General features: G+C 40.5%; 1 protein-coding gene across 1 annotated transcript in view; it reads right to left on the minus strand.

Moving 5' to 3' along the window:
- The window catches only part of LOC139949982 (mucin-5B-like), a 173,162-nt gene that overhangs the window by 112,369 nt on the left and 47,506 nt on the right, over positions 1 to 13,287 (minus strand). The gene's annotated exons all lie outside the window — the stretch shown is intronic.

The following is a 13,287-nucleotide window of genomic DNA, read 5'->3' on the forward strand; positions in this document are numbered from 1 at the left end:
TTAATGGTTAATGAAAATGGTAGAGAAAATGTGCCATTACGTTTTCAAAAACGTTAAATAAAATGAAGATGACTTTTTAGATGAAAACATCGGTTTGAATGCTCAGTTGGTGTAATCGGGAGGTCTTTGGTTCAAGTTCTGCTCTCAAAACGACTTTTACATAAGAGCAGGCAGATTTCACAAAGATCTAAGATTGATCGTAACTGTGAATCAATCGTAGGTGCTTAGTAAAACGTGATGTCAATACAAATCACTATCATTGGTGAAACTGAAAATTTGTTCAGGGATGAATTTTATTGCTTTGTGAAATCGGCCCCAGGTGTCAAATACCCTTGAAAAATATAATATAAAGTGAGTCATTTGCTTTGCCTATTGACCCCTTGCACGCGGGTCACACGCGGCGATTGGTGCCACGCTCACTATGTTGGTGGGCACGTTAGGGTTACGTGTATTAACGCCGCGTCATCTAAAAATGTGCACTTATTGCAAAAACGCACAGCATACTCTGCATGTGGAATAACCGGGATCTCAGACTTGTATCCTCTAATGTTCTAACCCCCTCCCCCTTTCCCCAGATTTGATCCATATTTTACCCATATTGACTCAGTTACAATTACACTTAAAGAATACCAGAGCTATTTGGTGTCAGCTGTAGCTTAATAAGTCTAGGGAAGTATTTTTTTCCAAAATGATGGTAATTAGTGAAGACGTATTGCGTTACCCTTTAATAATATTTTTGCATTTCAGTTTGACATTTAAACGGGTTGTTGTTTTGTTGTTTTGACATCTTAACCATGGATTGTTTGCAACAGCTGTGCTGTTACCCCCCCCCCCCCCCAGTGACCCCCGCCTCCTTGAGAAAGATGGGCGTGAAATAAGAATTTGTTATTGTTTACCTTCACCTAACTTTTGCTCTAATCATTTGAAACGTTTAACATTGTTGATTTGTTTTACTTTAAAAACAATTCAGCCCCTTTTATATTCTTCTGTTGTCGCATTAACTGTCCCTTCGTAATGTGACTATTAACTTCAGCACTTTCGTCAAAAGGAAATTCAGTTGTATAACAACTGAAAACATTCTGTTAAAGAACTATTTAATAAGGCCCGATAATATCAGGGCAACACATAGCCCTGACTCAAGGCTGTTGGCGTAGTGTGCCCTGGCCCGGCGCGGTACAATTCGGCAGTCTGCACGCTGTACGTACACGAACAACGTACATGTATAAAGTACATTGTACAGTAAATTGTACAGCGAGAACAGTATAGCGGAGCCGTGAGTACGGTCGTGTCTTTCTACTTTCAACCTCACACACGTGGCTCAAACAACAGCCTTGAGCTTTATCGGAATTCCGATAAAAGGGCGTGCATGATCTGGGCATGTCATTCTAAACATTGGCCAATCACAGGCGCGATTGAGAATGACGTATTACTGCTAGCAATCATGCCACGTCCGTGTGCGTGGTCGTGTAGTGTCTCATTTGAATTGTGTATGGTTGTGTATACATTGTATTCCCATTGGCTTGTGTATGGTTGTGTAGTTTCCCATTGACTTGTGTATGGTTGTGTAGTTTCCCATTGACTTGTGTATGGTTGTGTAGTTTCCCATTGACTTGTGTATGGTTGTGTAGTTTCCCATTGACTTGTGTATGGTTGTGAAGTGTCCCATTGACTTGTGTATGGTTGTGTAGTTTCCCGTTGACTTGTGGATGGTTGTTTCCCAATGACATGTGTATGGTTGTGTAGTTTCCCATTGACTTGTGTATGGTTGTGTAGTTTCCCATTGACTTGTGTATGGTTGTGTAGTTTCCCATTGACTTGTGTATGGTTGTGTAGTTTCCCATTGACTTGTGTATGGTTGTGAAGTGTCCCATTGACTTGTGTATGGTTGTGTAGTTTCCCATTGACTTGTGGATGGTTGTTTCCCAATGACATGTGTATGGTTGTGTAGTTTCCCATTGACTTGTGTATGGTTGTGTAGTTTCCCATTGACTTGTGTATGGTTGTGTAGTTTCCCATTGACTTGTGTATGGTTGTGAAGTTTCCCATTGACTTGTGTATGGTTGTGTAGTTTCCCATTGACATGTGTATGGTTGTGTAGTTTTCCATTGACTTGTGTATGGTTGTGTCAATTCCCATTGACTTGTGTATGGTTGTGTATATGGTTGTGTGGTTTCCCATTGACTTGTGTATGGTTGTGTAGTTTCCCATTGACTTGTGTATGATTGTGTAGTTTCCCTTTGACTTGTGTATGGTTGTGTAGTTTCCCATTGACTTGTGTATGGTTGTGTAGTTTCCCATTGACTTGTGTATGGTTGTGTAGTTTCCCATTGACTTGTGTATGGTTATGTAGTTTCCCATTGACTTGTGTATGGTTGTGTAGTTTCCCATTGACTTGTGTATGGTTGTGTCGTTTCCCATTGACTTGTGTATGGTTGTGTAGTTTCCCATTGACTTGTGTATGGTTGTGTAGTTTCCCATTGACTTGTGTATGGTTGTGTAGTTTCCCATTGACTTGTGTATGGTTGTGTAGTTTCCCATTGACTTGTGTATGGTTGTGTCGTTTCCCATTGACTTGTGTATGGTTGTGTAGTTTCCCATTGACTTGTGTATGGTTGTGTCAATTCCCATGAACTTGTGTATGGTTGTGAAGTGTCCATTGACTTGTGTATGGTTGTGTAGTTTCCCATTGACTTGCGTATGGTTGTGGAGTTCCCATTGACATGTGTATATGGTTGTGTAGTTTCCCATTGACTTGTGTATGGTTGTGTAGTTTCCCATTGACTTGTGTATGGTTGTGTAGTTTCCCATTGACTTGTGTATGGTTGTGTAGTTTCCCATTTGTGTGTGTGTGTACGCTGTACGCTAGCTGTATGGACATGAGTGGGAATCGCTATGATGTATAATGGGTCTGAATGCGCTGCCGGACGGTATACGGGCCACCGGTGTGAGCCGGACAAGCCTTGTTCGGTCGGTACGGTGTCGAACAACTTCGAAGAGAGGAGGGGTTCCTTGGCCCCGTTGTCTTGTGTTTCATTATAACACGAGGACTAGCATCATAAGTACAATGTAGCTGGTAGATTTGTCCCTGAATGGGAAGCTGCTTTACTATAAGTATAACGTTGTAGTGTAGTAGTATGGCAAGAGTTAGTTTATGAAATTGATCTTTACTTGTAGTTGTTGTTAAGCCACACGCCATCTTCTACCGTCTGGTATGTTTTCGACCAACACATAATTTATTTTCGATCCCCAACTTTGATTTACCGCGAGAAACGTAACGAATAATATGTCTAGACAAAATAAACAGCTGGGTTTCTTATCTCATCTGGTCTGAAATGGGGAAAACAGTAATGTTATTAATTGTTTGTGCTTCAAGGGAATGGGGTATGCCCAACATAATTCTAACCAAGTAGCCATTGCCGGAAACCCATGACACCTTGATACTTTTTTAACCTTTCTCAAACACATTTCACACAATGTATGGTCAAATTTTCTTCCTTCTTATTTCTAAATCCATGATTGTTGCATTAAACCTGGTTGTTTTATTTTGTTGAAAGCTTCTGCAGCTGTGCCACGATGTACTGTTGCAAATTATACACCGTACCATTGATATACAGTACACAACTTTGTCTTAGGGTAGGGATTTCTCCCTCGCGCCCGCCGCCATTGCAATTTTTTGCACAGCAGCCACAAGGCTTGTTGTTTACGTCGGAGAGCACGTGTGTGTGCTTGCAGAACGTTGTGATTGACATCGCAGCGATAGTTTATAGGTCAACCAACAACCAATGAGACCGGGTTGTTAGTAAACATTAGCATAAAGAGCTCCGCCCTAAATTTTGGCAGATACAGAACCATCAAGGCGCTGCTTTAGAAATACTCATGTTTCGTACGTGTACTATATAGATGGTAATGTGTATGTACAGTAGGTATAGGAGTGTACATACGCTGTACACGTATTATTTGCACTGTGTTATGTATGGGGGTGCGCTGGCGGAATTCAGTAATTGGGACTCATTTTGCGGGTCGCGGCTAGCTGTAGCGCCTTGACCAAGGCTAGGCACCACATGGAGTTCGGTCCACAGTATATTAAATTATGGGGTTTTCCTACTTAAAAGGGTTCATATAAAATAAATGGTCATGTATCACCGTTTATTATTTTCAACACGGAACAAAGGGACAATCCCTTTTTCGAAAACCCCTTTACCCACTGGTTCGGTCTCTGAGGTGCAAGATCAAAGTAAGTTGACCTGTTTAAGACCAAGGGGACTGCAGGAACTTACCTTGTGACAGGCCTCCCCGTTATCCACAGAGGAAAAATGGCAGTGTCCATGTTTTTAGAACCACACATGTCCGCGGTATCTGAGGTGTAATGCCAAAGTAAGTTGACCTTTTAGGCAGATGGGACCAGGAATCCTGTACCCTGGATGCCCCCTATTTTTCTACAACGGGAAAGTGACATTACCCGTTGAAGAACCTTGTCCGCAGGTTCGCGGTACAGTGTGCATAGAGGACGACCTTGTTTTAAGAATGAGGAGGGGACCGAATGATACCTTGTGCCTGTCCGTCCCTGATCTCTTCCGAGGAGCCTGACCTTTAAGAAAGTTGCGTTTAGCCGGTGAACCTTTTTGAAGCCAAAGCTTCATAACAGTGTCGGCTAGCCTGTCATCAGAAGGTCTGTACATAACAAAATGATGTACGGTCCTACAATAATAAATTATAAGCCGAAGTACACAATGTATTGTGCAAAATCCTCTTTGACAATTTCAAGTAAAATCATCATTGCACTTGAGCTAACGCTTTCTCTTAAAAACAATAGGCCTAAAGTTTAACCGTTGATCGATGGTCTGACATTATACTAATTGGCCAACTGAACTTTTCCAGAACAGTGAAACAACTCACAGGAAAAATAAATTCATCGGGATGCTTTCAAAAGACGCTTTAAGGCAAGTTAAGTATTGTTTTGGTCCACATAAATTTGATCTGTTCCTTACCATTCAAAATGTCAAAATGTTACCCTCTTAAAATGTGTTGACTATCGCGCCACCAAAAAAGTTAGATAGAAGACTCGGTCGTTGGCACAGGTTCATATCCTCTGATATATTTATAGCTAAAAAAACCACTTGGGAATAATGTTCGAGCACTCAATAATTCTGAACAGGGCTGTATTTCCTATTGCTATCAGGAAGACTAAATTATCATGGTATACCTTGATAATTTAGTGCATGCATGCCTACTAAAGCCATCAATGGATGGGTTGCAATACGCGTCATTGACCGCCATCTTTGATGTGTTTTACTACTCGTGAAAAGTGCGAGAGAGTGACACGCAGAACAAGTAGTCTCCCGAAATCCGATTTACTCCGCGGAGTATAGAGTATAGAGTATAGAGTATGCTAATCGCATGACAACAATTGTTTTCTTTCGCATTGCTTAGACATACTACTTTCTGGGCTTTAATTAGACTTCATCACTATGCCGCCATCTTAGGTCAAACTATAAGGAAATAAACGTCAAGACGAGTTCACGTATGGTGCGAAAGATTGGGCCACTGAGCAACCACTTTTTTTGCTTGAACATCTGACGTCACACTTCAATGCTCGTGAATTACGCCACAGAGTGGCTTAGTTCAATCCCCGTCCATAATCACCTTTCACCTACATTCATAATAATACGCAGACGGCCGAAAGTGCGTCTGCCAAACGTCACCTTGGACCAATCAAACAGAAAACACAAGTTCAATCACTGTCCACTGAAATCACTGGTGGCACCATTTGACCTCTGGTGGCGCCCACTACACTGACGTCAAAAAATGCACCATGAGGTCCGTGATATAGCAAAATTTAGCTTGAAGAGATTTTTGCTTGAGAAACCCTCCTTGCTAATCCGCAATGCCTGATAAAACACTGCATACAAGTCACACCTCTTAAGCCCGGTTCATACTCTCTGCAAATGCAAATGCGATACGAGTTTTGACATGACATGGCTGTTTTCACAGAAGTTCAACACAGTTCAACTGTTGCGAATTCGTTGCGCGGTGACGTCAAAATTCGACATTCGCATGAAGTATGAACCGGGCTCTAGTGTTGCTATCCCCACCCACCCAAATATAGGGTGCGTTCGTTTAGCTTCCCTGGGTTGACCCCGGTGTGTGACGTTTTTTTTTCCAGGACAAAAGTGTGCAGATAACTACCCACGTTCGTCCTAGAAAAAAACCTGCCACACACCGGGGTCGAAATTGGATAAGACCACTGGTTCCTTCCCTTTCTTTATTGAGCCAAGCGGATCAAACCTCATCGCATTGACATTCGCAAAAAGTATGAACCGGGCTTTAACTTTGCTACACCCACCCACCCCTATATCTGCTCGCGGTTGTTTCAATTGGATGAGACCATAGTCTTGGGCCAAGACTAATGAGACCACTACTTGCGTTCATTCCCTTTCTTTATTGCACCAAGCAGATCAACGACCCTGCCCTTCTGTCGCTCCAAGGGTCCATTTCTCAAGAAATGCTAAGCCCTAGGTGTTGCAGTTGTCGATTGGCGGATATGGTTGGATTTAATGAAAGGACGCTCGAGAGTCGTCTGCTCATCCAAGATAATGGATCGGAGAAGCTCAACGCAAGTTTACTGACTACTTTTATCGAGTGGGGGTTGAGATAGCTCGATCCATGGGTATGCCTATCCGTGGGTAGACTATGCACAATGAAATAACGTAGGGTCGAGAGACGGGCAGTAAAGTCTGCTCCTAACTCGTGAGTGAGAACAAAAAATTCTGATCGTCAATTCAATTACTTTAGGTCTTTCAAAGAATTCTGATTCCTCAATTCAATGACTTTAGGTCTTTCATGAATCAGTGGAATATCGTGTGCGCTGTGTTTTTCAGGTAGTTGCACAAAGGAAAAGTTCTGATTCGTCAGGTAGTTGCACAAAGGAAAAGTTGTAGCATTTTAATTACTTTAAAAAGATATCTGCAATATTTTGTAAGAAACTACTTTAACCATCCAATCTACTTATTTTATCCGCTGTTTAAAATATTGTTTAAGCTATGAGTTGAATTTAATAGTAGGGTGCTTATATAGAGTGTCTGGTCATGCAAGATAATGGATCTGGGGTGGATTTCACAAAGAGTTAGGACTAGTCTTATCTCGAGTTAGGACGAGTTAGTAGTCCTAACTTAGGACTAGCTGTACGTTTTTGATATCTCTTAGGACTGGTCCTAAGTTAGGACCAGTCCTATACTCTTTGTGAAATCGACCCCAGAGAAGCTTGAGATGCAAGTTTACTGACCAGTGTCATCATAGAGGTGGTAGGCCCTACGTGGGGTGACTTTGCGCAATGTGGGGTCGAGTCTCTGTTCATGGGCAGTGAAGTCTGCTCCTTACCAGTTAGAACAAAGCACTCTGATTCATCAACTACACTTAGTCATGGGTGGGGTAGCTGTGTGTTGGACAGGTAGTTACAGAAAAGTCAGAGTATGACTGATGTATCATAATTATGATATTATACAAGTTAAAATCAAGGTTATGACTCTGTATAATACGCAGACATATATGACTTGTATGCCTCATTGAATGGCATAAGTCATTATTGATTTTCACATAATATGATTTAGTACATTATATGTCATAATTATAATTTGTGCCAATTAAGTCATATTACTAACAAAGTAAGGCATAATTTTGAGATATAGTCATGATTATGACTTGTTCTTAGTCATAATTGTGACTTGTTCGAACAAAAAATGACATGTAGGCCTATTAAGTGAACAATGAGATGTCAGTCATAATTATGGCTTATTTCCTTTTTCTAAAAGGCAGTGGACACTATTAGTAATTACTCAAAGTAATTATTAGCATAAAACTTTTAATTGAGTAAGAGATGGGGAGAGGTTGATAGTATAAAACATTGTGAGAAACAGCTCCCTCTGATCAAGTGCCATAGTTTTCGAGAAAGAAGTAATTTTCCAGGAATTTGATTTTGAGACCTCAGGTTTAGAATTTGAGGTCTCGAAATAAACCATCTAAAAGCACACAACTATGTGTAACAAGGGTGTTTTTTCTTTCATCGCCATATCTCGCAACTTCGACGACCAATTGAGCTCAAATTTTCACATGTTTGTTATTCTATGCATATGTTGATATCCATCAAGTGAGAAGACTGGTCTTTGACAATTACCGATAAGGATGTCCAGTGTCTTTAACGCTCCGTAAAAACTGCCAAAAAGTTACCCAATTCATCACTTCAATTACAGCTTATTATATCCATACTTTAAAACACTTTTTCGTAGAAATTCATTAAATCATCTCGTACACTATTTCTTTGCATTCCCACGTGATAAGAATTTCAAAAGCACTGGACACTTTGTTATAATGTCAGAGACCAGTATTCTCACTTATGGTGTTTCACAATTTTATGCATAATAATAAACCTGTGAAAATTTGGACTCAATTGGTCGTCGAAGTTAAAAGAGATTTATAACAGAAAAAAACACACTTGTTGCACCACTTCAGCTGAAGTCTTTTGTTATTAATTTAGTAAGAAATAATCTCTTTCAAAACTACCTTACTTCGGGGAGCTGTTTCTCACAATGTCCTATGCTCGTTTACAAAGTAATTGCTAGCAATTATTTTGAGTAATTACCAATAGTGTTCGGTGCCTTTAAAACACTCAAATCCCAAAATATTTACTGACTCCCAAACGTCGACCACGAACTGACAGCAAAAACACCGGGCCCTCTATTCACCGACCTCCATGTGTCAGTTCAGATGACAGGAACGTAAGATGATGAAAATTCTGATATAAAATAATGGCAGGAAACATACGTAAATACAGCCCTTGGGCGAACAAGACGCTAACTAATGGAAACACCCGCATCAAAGCTCCCTCTGAACCGTTCTGATTGTATGTGGAGAATAAAAGGAGCTGCTCCATGGGAAATTAAAAAGGATATGTTTCGTTATTAACTGGAACCCTCTTTAAAGTCAATAGTTTACAAATTTTTAGGTAAGGTCACTACTAATGTAAATTCAAAAAAGGGGGAGGGGAAAGGGACAGTTCATCAGCGCTTGCCCTGTTTTGCATTTGTTGCTTCCTTTTATTATGTTTGTTTGTGAGTTTCGCTTTTTGGCCTTTGAGAAAAAGCCCATACCAGTGTCAAACCATGAGAACATGAAAACAAAAATTATTTTCAATAAGCCCCCCCCCCCCCCAAACCATGCATCCAGTGTCTTGCAATGACACGAAAATACAAAATATTCACGGTTGTGAGCGATATTGTTTCAGGTCAAAACGATTTCATATTATTTTGGTAAAGCAAAACAAGACTGGTTCTTCTTGAAGACTGGTGTACCCACTGTCAGTCTGGCACTCTGTTGTGGATTGACAATCATACATTGGGCACCACACATGAATTACGTCAATTTGTAGTTTTATGGCACAATTTTTGAGCATTCACGTAAATAATTACGTAAACTTGCGACACGTCGCGAATAATGACATGTTTACTTGGGGAAATTCCGTTCGCAGGGGCACAGATCGTGAATCAGTGCGTACTTTATTACGTGTATGTTCGGTGTCCCAATAAAGCCGTTACTGGCAAACCCTAAAGTGCAACACATTTTGCACACTATCTTAAGGAACCACACACACACATGGCGAGCCCGTTTGTCCTAAATATGGGTTATCGTATACATACTATGGTTGGACATACATTAAGAAAGATCATTCAATTAGTTTGAACCTCGACTTTGTTAAAACTCATCGAGGTCCAGACTTTGATCGAGACACCGATTATAAACTAAAGCCCAAGTGAAGATGTTTTAGTCTGAGCTAGAACTGGGTCAATAGGGAGTGCAATCTCATTGGTACATTCTATCCATAATTAGGCTGGTTTACTAAAATTACCCAATCCGGAATCTCCCAATTAAGATCGAATGTATTGCAGGAGACCTTTAAGCCACTATAGAAGCCCCTGGCTCGGGCGGTTTGATGGGTTACCATCACACTGTAGCGGTTTATCAACGATGGAGCCGATGATAGGAAACTGTCAGTTCATCTAATTCGCAAAGCGGTATAGCTGGGTTTAATTAATTGGCAGAATGTGTTCTTTATTGCCATAACAATGCTCTCTGTTCTATCAAACAAGACAAGTTAAAGTTTTGTTTCAACCTCTACTGTTTTTCTAACTGCTGGTTCTCGCAAGACTCGAGTCTTAGGTTTGTCTGTTAACATTTCATGATGTGTTTTTCCTTATTTGTAAATGATAACAATATTAATAACCGTTTATAAAACACCTAATTGCCAAAGGATACAGGGCCCTGAAAAAGAGAAACAAATATTTTGTTTAAATTCCGAGTAACATTGGAATTGTATTTTTGTTGAGAGGAGGCCTACAAGGGGAATAAATGGAGCCGTATATAGTTCCACGCAAACGAACAAAATTATAAATCGCCATTCATTTTGAATTTTAATAATGCAGGTTAAGTAAAAAATAATGTACCTTGCAAAAATGCTTTCTGAAAATGTTTGTGAGTCTATTCGATTAAATTTGTACTACACAAAATTCGGTTCTTGGTCGCGGCATATAGCATTGGTGTCTCGGTCACTGACTATTGTCTTAAAACAACAACGTCCATCACGCTCGAATAACGCCTAGGTCAGAATTGAACCGGTTCCGGGTTCTGGCAGAAATAAATGCATTGTCAGGTTTTACCTAAAAGTTTTCCCAGTCATTTTCGGCAAAGAAACCGTCAAGTTTCTTGCAAAATTAATAGCTCATAAAATTCACAGGCACTGGTAGTTACTCGAAATAAGTGTTAGTATAAAAACTTACCTGGTGACGGAGCAATGGACTGGGCTGTTCATATATAGAATAAAACACTGTGAGAAACAGCTTTAAAGTAGCGTACATTTTGAAGAAGAGATTCTTTCTCACTCAAATATTAAAATACTTCAGGCCTAAAACCATTTTTTAGGCAAACAGAAGTGCATCAAGGGTGTTTTTCTTTCGTTATTCTCTTGCAAAGTCGATGCCCAATTGGGCCAAAATTTTCACACAAGTTTGTTATTTAATATGCACAGACCTACCATAGGGTACACAAATGGAAATACTGGTCTAAAACAGTTACCAAACGTGTCCAGCCAGCCGTTTAATTCACCAAACTCTTCATAACTTAGGATTAATCTTAGGACTAAGGACGAGTTATGTTCCTCATTCATACGTTAGGACGCATTGACTTCATCTTAAGCTAGGACGAGTTACTCGTCCTAATATAGGACTAATCCGAATGTTTCGTGAAATCGGCTGCAGTGCCTTAAAGTTTGAGGAGACATATAATGGTCTTGGGGAAACCACGTCTTAAAATTTGATCAGGATTGCCGGTACATGGAAACGTCACTATTACAATCCGCGTCTAACAGTCCTAAAAATACAAGAACTCTCCCACCTTTACCCTTTCATCAATGAAGCCAGAAATACTCGGCAATGGATCAGTTGTGGAATTTGAGAAAGTTCAATTCAAGTTTGTTATTAAACCATGGTGGTAATCGTAAGAGATTCTGGGTGTGAAAGATCACGTCTCGCTCGATTTAGAAATGACATCGTAAGTTATCATATTATACATGTTTTATATATTAATTTACTTGAACACAGGTGGCCCACATGTGCGCGGCCCCAAGTTAAGTTACAGGAAAAGGTGTAGCAGGAATCTCTGTCGCGATCAGAGGAGCCGGGGTTACAGGCAGGTCTGGCGTCACTGGACAACCTTTACTCTCCCTCTCAGGTATTGTCAGGGGACCATGTTTAAGCTTCGAAGTTGCAAAGAGATTGACAACAAGTGAACCTGAACATTTCCTGCGCATCAAAGTCTGTTTCCCGATGACATGCGTTTTCTGAACCATGTAAATTGTTGTTAACTACACAAACAGACCGACCACCAAATTTAAGTATACCGCTTTGTTTTGGGGTTGTTCGCTTGATATTCTAAGCACATTTTGCTTTTGTTTGTCCCCACTGTTGTGCTCCCACCCCCCCCCCCCCCCCTCCCGCCATCTTGGTCTGGTTCATGCATGCCTTATTGTCTGGATGGAGTGTTTGATAGATATACGTTTTAATATTGACGGCGCCTTTCTGACACCATTTTGCTCGATATTAGGCATCCCTTTCAAAATTGTTGAGACTATGAGCGGGCTCAAATGCACCTTTAAATCTCACGTGCACATAATTCCCATTTCAACCTGAATCATCAACACTGAATCAATCCACAGAAATTACACATACAGAAACATAGCACCTTACGTGCTGAAAGGAAGCGTTTAGGTTTAAGGTTTAAGGTTTAAGGTTTCTGTAGTCTCTAATGATGAGGAAGAACAGTCTTACAATCCAACAATGTTGTGATGTGTCAGTCACAAAGCCACACAGACTAATATAAATACATGTACCCATATTAACGCATCCGGCGTGTTGAGATAAATTTAAGTTTCATTACATGAATTGGAATTCTCGAAGGTGACTGTGAGTGACTGCCAATATTTTTTAGCCAGAGAAAAGAAATTGATTTTTTTTTTTGAAAGACACAGGCTGAGAGACAACGTGTGTGCCGATAAAGTGACTGAGAAACTGACAGCCAGAGCCAATTTTGGAATCCATTTTGAAGGACCTCAGAGATAACGGGTGCTTGATATATAAGGTGACTGAAAAACTGCAATAGCCAGAGATAAGTGACTTGAAAACCTCTTTGAAAGACACTAGCGAAAACTTTTGCAGAAAAGCCGGGTCCATGGACTACATTTTGAAAAAACACAGAGAGACATTGACAACGTGTGCTGATTAGCGAAGTTCACGACCAGGTTGTCAGCTACCTTCTCAAATATAACCCATATTATTAACGTATCCGGCGTGTTAAGATTTATTAAATGAATTGGAATTCTCTAAGGCGACTGAGTGACTTCAATAGCCAGAGCCGGGAGGTAGAAATAGACCAGAGCTAACTTGGAATCCATTTTGAAAGACGCAACGTGTGCAGATAATTAGCGAAGTTCACGAGCAGGTTACCGAACTTTATTCTAGATAAACTGATGACCAGTAAAACAGAGATGACAGGCAAAACGGAAGGACCATGAGCCCCCTTACTGTATAAGGATGTTCACATAGTGGTCACACGGTCTAAGTGTTTTCCCCCTCCCATCACCTCATCATGCTGCGAGAGTTCGACCTCGCAGAGAGTTCAATCTCGCAGAGTGTCCATACAGACTAAAAGAGAGAGGAGGTTTATGAACACAGTGTTCAAACGGGA

The sequence above is a fragment of the Asterias amurensis genome, chromosome 17 (genome assembly GCF_032118995.1).
Source record: "Asterias amurensis chromosome 17, ASM3211899v1".
In the NCBI taxonomy this organism is placed as follows: domain Eukaryota; kingdom Metazoa; phylum Echinodermata; class Asteroidea; order Forcipulatida; family Asteriidae; genus Asterias; species Asterias amurensis.